Source organism: Columba livia, chromosome 4 (genome assembly GCF_036013475.1).
Source record: "Columba livia isolate bColLiv1 breed racing homer chromosome 4, bColLiv1.pat.W.v2, whole genome shotgun sequence".
Taxonomy (NCBI): Eukaryota; Metazoa; Chordata; class Aves; order Columbiformes; family Columbidae; genus Columba; species Columba livia.
In genome coordinates, this window is record NC_088605.1 from 58,331,449 (window position 1) to 58,345,356 (window position 13,908).

General features: G+C 37.4%; 1 protein-coding gene across 1 annotated transcript in view; it reads left to right on the top strand.

Annotated features, from left to right (window-relative positions):
* The window catches only part of FREM3 (FRAS1 related extracellular matrix 3), a gene marked incomplete at its 5' end in the record, with an annotated part of 31,664 nt that overhangs the window by 13,591 nt on the left and 4,165 nt on the right, over positions 1-13,908 (top strand). The window contains 3 exon segments of the mRNA XM_065062950.1: positions 8,671-8,902; positions 9,164-9,301; positions 11,850-11,945.

Consider the following 13,908-nt stretch of genomic DNA (forward strand, 5'->3'; position numbering starts at 1 on the left):
CAAAACTTATTTTATCATTATTATTCTCCAAATTGTTATTAAATTCTCCAAACTATTAAATGCAACTCCCTTCTATGAGCAAAACTAGTTATTTAGAAGTCCAGTGATGATGGTTTGTTGCAAATACCAAGTTCTGTTTTGCCAGAATAAAAATTCTTGTGCTTCTTGTGAACTCCTGTATTGAAAATGTTTACAGTCTCCGGAGCAGCAGTAAGTTTATTTGAGAGCTGCTTTTGCCATTTGATCTCTTCTATTGTGTTCATATATCAGAAAAACTCCAAGAATTAGGCCTAATTAATGGAAAACACCTTCCCAGCCATGCAGGATAAACCATGTTCCTCTGTGCTAATGTAGCAAATTAGAGTGTGGCTTTTGTGTTCCAGTGAGCTACACTGGCGTGGATGCATAGTATGTTGTGGTGACTTCCACTGGATAAATAGTTTTAGTATAGGGTCTCATAGTGCAGCAAAGCATGTTATTGTTAGGCTCAAAGGACATATTTTTCTTGAGTTGATGGCTTCCAGAAAGAGAAAGACTATATAAAGATATATAGAGTAAATGATGAATTTTAACAGAAGGATACAATGCTTATTTAGGTGGAGGCTGACTGGGTCTGAGTAAAGATTACTAATTTATGATAAAGACAGGGCAAAGCAACTAAGGCAAAGAACATGGGCAGAAACACTGGAGTCACAGATGGAGTCATGCTTTTTCCAGATTGAGAATATGGCTGCAAATTTTTATTTTTATTTTTTAAATAAAATGCATGTAGTTTTTCTTATATTGACAGTACACTGCAGTTCTCCAGTCCTGTAGCAGGAGTGGGAAAGGGTGGGCAACAAAAGGCAAAGAAGGACTATGACTTTCAGTCTCTTGATGCACAGGCTCGCCTCATGTTTCACTGAATGCTCATCATTCTCAAATTACAAATCTCTTAGTCAACTTTCAGGTCTCTTGGAATTTGGGAGGATGACAATATGAAATCCTCGTAATTGGGTAAGATTTAAAAGCAGAAGACAAGGTAATTCAATCTGTGCCTGCCAGCCCTCCACAAGCTGCAGTAATGAAAGTGCCTCCAACAAAATGTGAACAACAGTGTGCCCGTTCTTTTGAAACCCTGTCCAATGATATCAAACAGGAAAAAAAGTCTAAAGTATAAGCATCTTTATGTAGATTCATTAAGGTCTCAAAATTTCTTGATGATAACTGAAATCAGGCATGAGTTGTAAAAGACCTATTAAATACTGATTTAAAAGCCATGTAAAAAGCTATATTATGGCTTGGTACCACTGTTTTGGATTTCTGCACTCAAAATGATGAGGTATGCTTTTTTGTTAGCTGATTTTTGCTCTTTTGATAGTGCTGTTTCCCAACACCTACAGGTTTTTTCTATTTTTGGCTTACATGCTTAAAAAGTGTGATACTATTCAGTAGACATTTTTGACCTGTATTCTGCGCTTTGCATTTAGGTGGAGATTTTTGTATGTTTGGGGTGGTTTTTTGTTTGTTTTGGTTTTTATTTTCAAATTATTTTATAACTTACTCTTTGTTTTTATTTGTTCTTGAAAGTCAGCTGTAAGATATTTTGAAATGCTGGCAGGACTTTAACATGGAATTCATGTTATAATCAGTCTTAAAGTATTTTGGAGGCTAGAGTGATGCATTTCTTTAGAAGGCTATTTCACCAATATTTGATATTTCTTTAAGCAGACCAAGAAAGATGGCTTTTTCCTGAAAAAAAGTGTTTTTTTCTATGTTTTCTGTGTTTCCCAACAAACTCTACATTTCCTAATCCTGCTATCTGCTGCTTGCCCAAGCATTTTTGAAGATTCTTTGAGTGGTGGGAGGATGAGTGCCCTTTTGTGACTTTGCCACCCCATAATTTTATATCTTAAGTTAAAAGTTATTTTAGATTTCCTCCTCTCATCTCCCTTTTCAATTTTTCCAACATTTGGAACTACTTCCCTTTCATACATACATATATTTACTTTCTTGTTCTGAGCTGCTGGTTTTTGTTCTTCCTTTTGTGTTTCTCCAACTTTTCATTCCTTTGATTTCCTTTACTGTTTATTGGCCTGAACTGCTTTCTATCTTTCCAGTCCTTTCCCATAAATTTTTGCTATCCAGCAAATCAAAGTGAACTGCGAATATGTTTGCATCCACAGAGCAGCTGTTGTAAAGAAACATAACTTCACTTTAAGGAATCCATAGGAACATGGCCAACCACCCAAGCTAAGACAAAGTCTGAGGTGGTGATCGGATGGACTTTTCACCAGAGCAAGAAGAAAGTGTCCTGCCATTTGGGTTATTAATGTTCTATTCTTTACTAATTTCAAATTGCTGAATATATATTTATGCTGTCTGTGGTGCTTACAGAAAGAAAAATATATGTTTCATAGGGTGCAGGGCCCATGTGCCAAGCACATGACCAACTTCTACCTCTTTGTATTAATCTAGTCTTTTTTCCCCAAATCTAACAATACTTGGCATGACATCAACACTTGCTCAGGGGTAATAAAACCAAGAAAGCAAGTAACTAGGGTAGATTTTTAGGAGAACACCGAAAAAACAGGGCTCTCCTTTATGAAACTTGTGCGTTTTTAATGACATTTGCTTTGACAAGAGGAAAACCAGTTCTGCCTTTGTTAGATTTATGAAGCTGCTGGTGTGAGACATCCCTTGAAGGCTTCCCTGTTCGGGCAGGAAAAAGCTGTGTAGAGAAAGAGTTAGGGACCTTATTAACTATAATATGTTGTTGGAATACCTCTGTTTATCATAACTGTAGAACTGGCAACCATCTAATTTCATACTGTCCTCTTTTTAAGATACAGTTTGTCATTTTCAGTGTTCTCTGCTTCTCTGAAAAATGCAAATATATGATACTTAACACGAGTGCTTAAATTTTCTGGTAATTGCCCCTGCATATATATTCTTCCTAAAAATTGCAAAACGGGAGGCTGCAAGATTTTACAGCTTTTGATGCATGTGTAGGTGAGCTAAAGAATTTGTGTTTCAGTTAAAAGATAGAGATATTTAAGTATATGTTTGAAACACATTTTGAAGAATAAAATTGTCCTGTTTGTTATTTTTATGGTGCAAGTACTCAATCCTCAACATAAAGAACAGATTCCTTAGACTACATTTTATTATCTCTTTAAAACTCTAGGAAAATGTATTACCTTAAAAATTTCACTGCTTCCTGCTCCAGCCTTTTGCCAGTTCTGAAATAAAGAATAGGTGGAGAAGTTGTGAGGCAGTAAACAAGTGTTGAACCTGGTGTTAGTATTGTGCACAGTACAAGTTCCTTGGCTGTCCTGATTTTCATGGACCATGAGCAGCCCAAGGTTGGGAACCTACTGAATGAGATATCATTTGGAAACAGGAAAAAATGGTCTAGGAGTATGAATGGGTATTTTGCTCTTTGCGTATCGAAGGACAGGGTTAAAGCATGTTCCAGACATTTATCTTCTAGGATGCTGTGTTCTGTGATATTTTCAGTAATGGGAAATTATATGATTTTACTTTAAGCCTATAGGGTGTTTGGGGCTTGGTTTTGGGATCTTTTTGTTTAATGCCGAGTTCACAAAAAGCCAGGTACTGACTTAGGTCAAGTATGACACACGTATCACATGTCTTTAGCTCTCTTGCTGTCTGATCTTTCCTAGCGATGATGAAAGCAAAAGGCGTTTTCTAACAATTCATGGCAGCTGCTTTGTATCATCAGCTCCAGCAGTCAGTTCTCAGATCCTGTGATACACGCCGTGCTGAGTTTGCCGATGCTGCAGTGCAACATATATAACACACTTCCCCTCCCCAAGTGTTACACAACAGTATGGTTTTTTGCATGTACTGTGTGCTAAGGATAACAGTTTAGGAGGTGTTTTACTTCAGTTTTTCAGCAACTTTCTGTTTTGAATAAAGTCTGGGGAATAGTTACATGGTAGATTAACCATCCCAAAATGCTTCCCACTCTGGCAGTAGGAGCAGACATTTCCAGAAGAAAATATAAGTAGAGTATCTGAGGAATTACAAATGTGTCTTTGCTAAACAGCTTTATATGAGAGTGTATTTACCTGCACATATGAGTGTGGTTTTTATGTGGGGAGGAAGATGATGCTGTATTTGTTTTGTATGGAGGACCTTGCAGTGCAAACAGACATGAGAGATGATGGAACTGTTGACTGGAAACAAGTGTGCAGGTGGTCCCATCACATCTGGGTGTCAGCTCTGTGCAGATCTATATAGCAGTTTGTCAGTAATTTCACACCTGAGAACTAGCTTTTGACTGCAGTTGTTGACTAATAAGAAATATGCTAGGTGACCATTAATGTATTGTGAAGTGAAACTTTGTTATGTTACGGGCCTTTGGTTTGGTTTTGTTTTTAATTTAGCCTTAAGTAAGAGTTTCCCTTTGTTTCCAGTCCTTTGTTTCTAAGCTGATAAGTCTTTGTTAATTTGGAGCACCCTGTGTTAGGTTTTATTGTTAAAAGATGAAAAAGAAAAGAGGGAAAAAACCCACTGAAATCTGCCAAGGGATGAAGTTTGTGAAAGATATGTAGCAGAAATATAATGATCAAGCTGAGCTGGACTTTGCCCTACACTTTCTTATAGCCTGAGGCAACTCCCATAGAAATGATGTTAGTATAAGAATTTTTGGTGTTAAAGCAAATGAGATTTATGTGGTGATTTTTTTTTTTAGATGTCAACAGGGCACTAGTAGCAAATTAGATCCTTTAGTCCAAAAGTTTAAGTGCTTATTATATGCAGGGCTGAATTAGTCAGTTGGTCTCATGTTGTTATTCTTCTGTAACAAAAGTGCATAATTAGAGAGTAAAATGTGATTTTTATTTTAAAAGAAAAATGTTAACTAACATAATTTTTGACCAGAAAAAAAATGCTAACAGGATGCAATTTTCCATTTCATTAAATTGTCTGATTCAGTAAGTAATTAAGTATCTGAAGTACAGTTTTTTGCAAATTTATGTTCATTATGTGGAAATTCATCAAAGTGGAGGACAGCGTCTTATTAGTTCTTGATGGGAGCAACTTTTTTCGTACCAGTTCTTGTCTATACCTTGTCAGTTATCTACTGGCAATGAAGACTTTCTGAAATCAGATATTATAATCTTGCACTACAAAGCATACTGCATGCAGCATAAGGTCTAATTTTGCTAGAAAAACATAATTAATTGAGCTGGAAGATTGTGGCTTCAAGACTGGTTGTTATTTGATTATATTTGTTGAGTGAAAATGGGATTTACCAGATCACATACAAATTTTATAAAATACTTCTAAAGAATTAATTTTCCAAAACAGGATAAAATTACAACCTAAATGTTTTTTACTTTGTACATTTTAAACAGCATTACATTCATAATATTTTTCTGTTTTCTTTCATGAAATACAAAATAACTACTGTTTTTATAAATTATTTTCCTGAAAGCAAAAAATAGAAGCTTAGTCACAATTTCCAAATATTTTTGCACAATCGATTAATTTGTGTCACGATATTATATCTTCCTTATGTGATATTGTATGTTGCCTGCATTGACTAGGAGATGCTGAATTCAGCTCATGCTTCTGTTTGATATTGATAGCATCAAACTGCCATCGTTAAAAAGCGTCAGTAACACGAGGCTACAACGTGACCCACCTAAAGCCTCCCAAAGAGTTATTTCCACAGCTTAGCGCCACTCCTGACAGAAATAATCTGTGCAAAAGTAATATTTGAGAGTTCACAGGGAGCTCCATGGCTCTTGGGAGACACGTGCCAGTCAACTCTGGCCGGTCTGGGAGACTGGACCGTTGTGGGTCATCTGGTGCACTTCTGTCCCTCACATCTGCAGGTGAAAACACTGCTGGCTTTGTCCTCAGGCTGATGCACATTGACTTAAGCAATCACGTTAGGGAGCTCTAGTTGTGTTTTGTGAACTATGTGTAGTATTCAGGATACTTTTTCTGTGACACAGCGGGGAACATATTGGAGAGCCAGCCATTTCGACTGAACTGGGCTTGAATTTCACTGGAGAAAGGGAACTACGTTGTAGATGAGAACTCCAGATTTCTGGAGGTGACCATCAGATGCAGAGGGTATCTGTGAGAAACCTCTTTTATCATTAAGTAAATCTTGAATGTTTGAAGCTTCTTGCACCAGAAAAGGCAGCAGTTAAGAAGCTATTCCGTAGTTGCTTGTTAATCTGTTTACACATAAATGCCAAATAATTAGAATAAAAACAATGGTATAGATTTTTATTGCTTAGATGTGACTCTGTGTTTCATTTTCCACTGCTGCCATCCAGAAATCTAACTGAATGTATTTATTAGGAGGTGTAAGAACAAATAAATAAAATGAACTTTTACTGTTTACCTAGTGTCTTTTTCCTCAAATCAGTTGCCAGACAACAAAACAGAAATTGGGATATTCTGTGTATTTTGGCAGGAGGATACGTTTTGTAACACATTAACTTCAGCTATTAGTAAATAAGTTCTTGAAGTAGCTGGTCTTTACTTGTAGGACCAAGTTGTAGAGAAGTTAGTTACAACTCCTTGCTTTACAAGGGCAGCATTATGCTGGCCTTTGAACTATCAGAAAATCCAAAAGCTGCTATAAATTCTTCCAGGGTCTTCTGCTGGCAGAGGTGGCAGGTGTAGAGTATGCTGAAGTTCTGAGTGTGCTATCATGGGATAGCAGAGAACCCAATCGTGACAGCTCTGCAAAGTAAATAGGAATCATAAAATTCTTTGCACCAGTGGAGCGGCTCAAGAAGCACTGAGCAGAAAAGGTCTTTTTCTGCCTGATTTAAAAACAAAGGAAAAAGGTTTAAAGCTTTAGGTTTTTTTTTTTTTTTTTTTTTTTTAATCATTTAAACCCATGCATGACAGTATTTGCTTTGTGCAACACAAATACATTGAGCTGTTTTCTGAGTATTAATTAAATCAGACTTTTAAAACCTAAGAAGTTGTAGAATAGAAGAACTGTGGAAATATAGGAATGGTAAGTCATTTATGAATGATTTCATACTCTACAGCCTTCAGAAGCTCTTTGCTAGCCATCAGATTCTCTCACAAACACATAGGCCGTTGACTTGATGATGGGGGATTAATTATGCTCAACTGGGGAGGTAAAGTGCCTCCTAATTGCTAGTGTTGAACCTTAATAAAAAGATGCTCGTATATTCAAACTGATGCTGGATTGAAACCTAGAGGCAGTAATGAATTTCAAAACTCCATGGTGAGTTACAGTTGCATTATATCCACAGTTGGATTCTGCCAGTAGTGTGCATTGTTGCTTAAAACAAAGAAACCTAGCTATAAGACTATGCAGACTTAATTAAAAACATATTTTCTTGAGTGCCTTCCTATGATATATTTTTATGTATGGTACAGTCTTGCTTCTAAGAAATGTTTTTTCTTAATGAAGCAACTGTTTGTATTGCATTAAGTAGCAAAACCTGAATGAATCCTTATGTCAGTTGTAGCATCCTGCATGTGAAAACATGTTCACGTTTCTAGATACGGTTTTTGCTCTCTCAAAACATCCATGTTTTATCATCATTTTATGAACTCATGCTGCAGCAAGCCTCATCTGATCTGCATAGCAAACAAAACCTACTTTGAGTTATATCCTCATCTGCTGCTTTACTTTGAACTAAATGGATTCATCTCTAGCCCTAGAATCTCTGTGCAACTACCCTCTGTGGTTTTTATTAAGATGAGCATGTGCAGCCTTTTAAACCTCTACAGTGCAAAATTCTGCTTGGATGACAGCCCAGCAGAGAGGATGTGTTTCTGACTAGGTATTGCAGCTTAGAGTTACACAGGGAGAAAAAAGAAAATGGGAGAGAAGAAGCAAATTTGCATAGTGTGGTGGATCCACATAAACCCTGTGAACATTGCTCTGTCACGCTGAGCTGCGATTTCACATCAAATGTCCACTCACCTGGCTAGGAGAGCATCTGCAGAAGCAAGACTTGGACAGATGGCAGAAATCTTCAGGGCTTATATAGTGTACAGGTAAAAGTGGTAAAGAACTTCACAGGTTCTAAAAGTGTATAAGTACAGCACAGATGCAGGCAGAGCAGTAACAGAAACTGTAAGCACAAAGTTTAAATGTAGAATGGTTAATTTATCTTTGAAAGAGATGAGTGGTAGGATTGGTTGTTTTGGTGTGTATGGGGGTATTGTTTGTTTGTTTTTTGTGTGTGACTAAATTATACCTTCAGTGAAGCCTTGAACACCTTAATTGACATAAGGAAATTTAACAGGCTGGTGTATCTTTTCTGAAGGCATAACTGGAAAACATGTTCCATAAATTTCTATATAGATAAGAAAACTGTCCCTGTTGAACAGTTCTCTTCAGTCATATCCAATAAATAACCTCATGCTTCTGTAACTTTGATGCTTGTATAGGTTTTAAGTGCCCAGCAGGTGAAGTCAATGGAATTTTTCATGCCAATACAATTCCTGATGTACACATATGTTGACAGGACCCTACCATAGCAATGTATTTTTTTTATGAGCTATGCTACAGTATTAGAGAAAGTGTGATATAACCATCCTTATTTTTTTCTGAAGGTCAATAACTGCCAGATTAGCATTTTAAAACTGTTTTTTAAGTTTTATTAAGATATTAAAATGCATGGAGAATATTTCCTCTGAAATCTCATCCAGGTATTGGAACCAAGGATGGTACAGCAGTAAAGGGTGAAGACTTCAAGGGGAAACCTCAGAAACAGGTCCAGTTCGATCCAGGACAGGCTTTCAGCCACCTGGTGAGTGAGGATATTTGCAGACAAGGAATATGAGGCATCTGAAACATTCCAGATTTTTCTGTCTGATCTAGTTACGGCTGCCCTTGAGATTCCAGCAATCACAACCATTGAAATTGTGGATCCTGGTGAAGGTATGTATCACTTCTCATTCTCTGACAACTTGTGATTAGGTGCAGTATTGTTCACTTGCAGGTCCCATGATGAGTGCCTGTATTACCTCATCTGTCTTTGTTCTGTTGTTATTCAGCCCTGTCTTAAAGCTTCACCTAGCTGAACAAGGAATTTGTATTTCTTATAAAAATCTCTTCCCTGGCTAAGTTCATATTCTGTTTGTAACATCATACAGGTGTTCAGCTTCAGTCCCCCTGTTCTCTCATTATGTTTTTCTTCAGGATCTACAGTGTATATTCCTCAGCTGGAATACAGAGTGGGGGAAGATAAGGTGAACTGCTGATTCCTTTTAGAAGATCTGGAGATGTCAGTCAAAAACTGATGGCCATTTGCTGTACGCACCAAGGTATGTTATCTAGGTAGGTAACAGATTTTTCAGCATAATATTCATGTTTAGGTGAGTAGGAGAGCAAATGCAGTTGTTGTTAGTCAGCAAGTATTGTCAGTAGCTTCAGTATCTGAAAGAAGTGATTTTTGCAGGCAACTTAGGTGTGTAAAAGCCCAAAATGTAAGAATATGTGTGCACATATGTGTACACATACATGCATGTGTGTATATAGATGTATACCTTTTTTTGAAGAGGCACCAGTTTTTTTCCCTGCAAATGCCTGTCCTTGCAGTGGTTGTTTAGAGGGCAAAAAAATTATTCTTCCAGTCTTAATCCCTGTACCTCTCCTGTTGTTGAGGATCTGACTGATCACTGTGTCTTTGTATGTATCTTGAGGGAGAACCGAGGTCCTCAGCGTGGAGCTTTTCCTGTTGTCAGTGTTTTCTTTTCTGACTATGTAGCTGGTAGAAGCCAAGTCTGGGCTTCAACCGATTCTGTAAGAACTAGTATTTCAAAATCAACAGGCTGCAGGCATTGAGTATCACGTTTTGTTTAAAAGTAACTGACACTGAGGGCTGCATGATGCAATAACCTGTCTTAATAATGCTTTTTATCTCATTTGTGAATCTGTATTATCAAAGAAGGTGATATATGGAGTTGGTCATGAACCACAGGGAAGAGATGTAGATTTAGAACTAAACCATTTCTAAAATCAAATCAGATTTGGGGGTTCTAGTTAGGTTAGAGGCTAGCTATAAGGTTCAGATCACAACCCTGTCTTCACTAGACACGCAGACATGTGAATGGAAGTTAGCAGTGGTAGTCACTCAGATACAGACAGATAATTGATAATATGATACTTTCTTCAACACAGACCCATTTGAATCTCAGGTTTTCCAAAGATAGTTCTTGACTACAAAAGAATCCTGATATAAGCTGAAAAAGCAGGATGGAGGAGGAGAGAAAATATTAGATATTGTGAAAATATTAGATTTTATAAAATCTATCAGATAACTCTTAATCAAAACCAAAATACGCATCCAAAGATAGGTTTAATAGATGTAAGGTAATGGGCATTTATAAATGAAACCAGGCTTAAGGTAAAGGTTAGAATTTATCCTAAACAGTGAAATATGAAATTTTGATTTAAAAAACCCCTGACTCTTGTAGAGAAGTCCTGTACCAGCTAGTAGTAGCTTGAGATACCAACATCGTGTATGCTTCATAGGAAGGGAAAATGTGGGATCATCCTCAGTTCTCTGACTCCTTTAAACTTCTGGTTCAGAAAATCCTTTTAACATATTTTGTTTCTATTTTACCCTTATCCATAAGAGTCAGCCTGAGTGGCTGGCAGGAATCTTCAGCGTCAGGCATTCATAGGTCATTTGTTCCATCATCAGTGACTTATGAGGGGTTAACAGCATTTTCCCCTCTTTTGTTGCATATTGAGGCACAGAAAATCTTACTGAGCTGCTTGCCTTTTTGTCCTTGTAGAGTGTCAATGGACCTGGTGTTACCAGTGCCAACCATTTACCCAAATGCACAATTGCTGCAATTGTTGTTGTGATCTGTGTTTTTCATAAACTCCAACTTGTAACTGGCCTTCAGGTGAAGTATGAACTATTAACCACCACTTGTTGATGCTGGTGATCTAGCCAGTTTTTACCCATCTAGCAGTCCATCTAGCTCATAACATCCCATTGGCTGCAAGGATGCTGGTAACGCAAATCCACAGCAGTCCTTGGGTTCGTATTGTGTATAAGCCTTACACATCAGGAGGAGGATGGAAGGATTCCCCCCCCACCAGCCTTCTAAGAATCACACAATGAGGTAAATGTGAAGTTGCAATTCACATTTGTCTCTTCAGGATGAGTCCTCATCCTAAAGTCCTAGTGACTTTCATAGGCATTCAGATCCACAAAAAAGGAAAATATCTTGCTGGTTTTGAGTGCAAATATTAAGAAATGTGATCAGTCTTGTGTGATGTTAAATCAGGTTTGGCTCTATGTCCTCCAACAGCACAACCTATTTGGGGGTTTTGCCACTTGCCTGTCCTGACTGCTCTTGCATTCTTCTTCCCTCACAAAAACACTTTTTATTGTGACTGTTCAACTGCTGATGGGGCTGCGCTCTACATCGTTTGTATCAAAGCATGTTTTTGAGAGTTGTTCATTTTCTTTTTTGTTGTTGTTGTTGGTTGTTTTTTTGTGTTTTGTTTTTTTTTTGTTTGTTTTTTTCTTGCTGTTGTTTGGGTTTTTTTTAAATTAGTTGATTCACTTCTTCCACCTGGTCGAAGTGCAGCCCCACAAGAAAACTGAGTCAGGATAACTGGAGATAATAGTGAACTGGGCGCAGGAATGGTTTCATGAGGGTGTTGAGTGATAATAAGAGCCCTCTTTGCTACTGGCGAAGTTGTAAATATAAACAGTAATAATTTCTTGTGTTTGACTTTTTACCAAAGCACATTTACTAGTCAGTTCCAGCATAAAACTCTTTTTCCACTTGTGTTTCATTTAAAGGTTCTACTGCCTTCAAACCCTGAGTGCCTCTAGTTCATGTTTTACCTTCTCTCCTCATAGGTTCTGCTACCAGCACAGTACCATCCACAGTCCTATGTTATTCTGACTACATCTCACATCCTGGACATCATAGCAGCACTGTTCATTTTAATAAAGGTGAGACTGAGAAATGAGACTGTCATATTATCATTATTGATGACTCTCTCTGTGAGGAAGATGAGACCCTCAGTATTTCTCTGAACATGCCACTGGGTGGCCAAATTGGCACTGAATTCCCAAGCACTAAAATAATAATCTTGTCTGACACAAATGATGGTGAGTACAAAGAAGCACTTTTGTTTTGCTGGGACTTACCTCTTTGGAACTTCTACTGATTAAATAATCTCTCCCACTGTGTTTCTGTTTTTCAACCAGCTGAAAACATGGGGCTAGGTTCCACTTAGTAGAAAAACTGACAGAACAGACGTGAATCACAGAATGTCAGGGATTGGAAGGGGCCTCAAAGATCATCTAGTCCAATGCCCCTGCTGGAGCAGGAACACCTAGATGAGGCTACACGTGTTTAAGATACAGTGTAAATATGTATAATGCACTTTGGCTTTTACTGCTTTGTTATTGCAGTAGGAGTTGAGGTTTAGATTTTATTTTCATTACTGGTATAGGACTAGCTAGCTATTTTATTACTCTAAAGTAGATTTGTGAGGATTTAATTTACTGTTACTGCAGCAGTTAATCAGAGTATCGCAGTCCTTAGCTTAAGGAGATGTGTCTATAGGCTTCTTTATTCTTTTCACAGAATAGGAAAGGAAAATAATGCAGAATTAAACCATTGCAGCAAGGGAAGAGTTGTTTTCTTTACCTGACTCAATGACCAGATTTTTATTTTCATGGAAAACAATTATTTATTATCATGTCAAAACTGCTTTCTATGCAGTTTTTGATAGAAAATATTTACATATATATATAAAGCTTAATTTCTATATAGAACATTACTTTGTGTTAATTGGCAGAACATTATCAAGCATCTACTTTTCAATCCAACTTTGATGAGTTATCTTATATTCACTCTCTTTTTTGGTTACAAAGCTTTCTTTCTAAGAGGAGCATCCAGCAAAATACTTAACCAGCCTATATCACCAGATAAATTCAGCGAAATCCTGAACTCAGTCTGTGTCATATGGAAAGACAGCCAGGCCTTAAGCTCAATTTGTTAAAGAGCGTCCTCTGAAATGAAAAGTCTTTCAAGAATCACTTTTCGTAAAGTGACTATTTCTATTCCAACTGTAGAAACTTATCCTTGTTTAACATCTGAGGGATTCAAATTTCCACTGTCTCTACTCAGGTGTGATATGATTCGTGTGTTAAGTGGAGGAAGGCATTGAGCAGAGCTTGAAATGTGGTTTGAGAGGTATATACCCAGGAGTCCTAACATTTTGTTGTCAATGTCATGAGGAGAGATCTTCCACAGACTGCCTCAAGTGAAGATCCCTTGCTCCTCAGAGTCGTGTTACCTGCACATAACAACCAGAAATAACTCATTGTTAGGTCTCGAGAGTGTTCAGAATCACCAGTTTTGTATAGCTTAGTGCATTAAAGAGTTTAAAACTTAAACATCTCTAAAATTATTAGTCTGCATTCTCATAGCATCATAGAAACATTTAAATAAAGGAAGGTATTAGTTCAAGCATTAAAGAGAAAAAAGAAGCAGCAAGTTTCCAGTCAAGACATAATGCCTGTCCTGTGATCTAGGCTCTCCCTAAGCCAGAGAGCAGGTTTTGTAGCAGACCCTCAATCCTAAACCAGTGAGTGCCGAGCTCTGTGTCGTTCTCCTGTGGCTTGGGAGACATTAGTGCTAACAGCTCGTGGTTTTATAAAGACGTTTAAATGCACGTTAACTCTCTGCTTGTGTGTTTAAGTGGAATCATCGGTAGAACAGGTTGCAGGACCAGCGATTAAAAAAAAACAAAAAAAAGAAAATTGACTGGCTTTCCAGGCCATGATTGAAATGAATATTGTTTACTGAAGATTACCGGTTCTGCTTTTTCTTTGTTAAATGCTCGGTAGTTAATGTAATGATTTCTTTAATGACCATCTAAAAGGAAGAGTATAAATACATTAA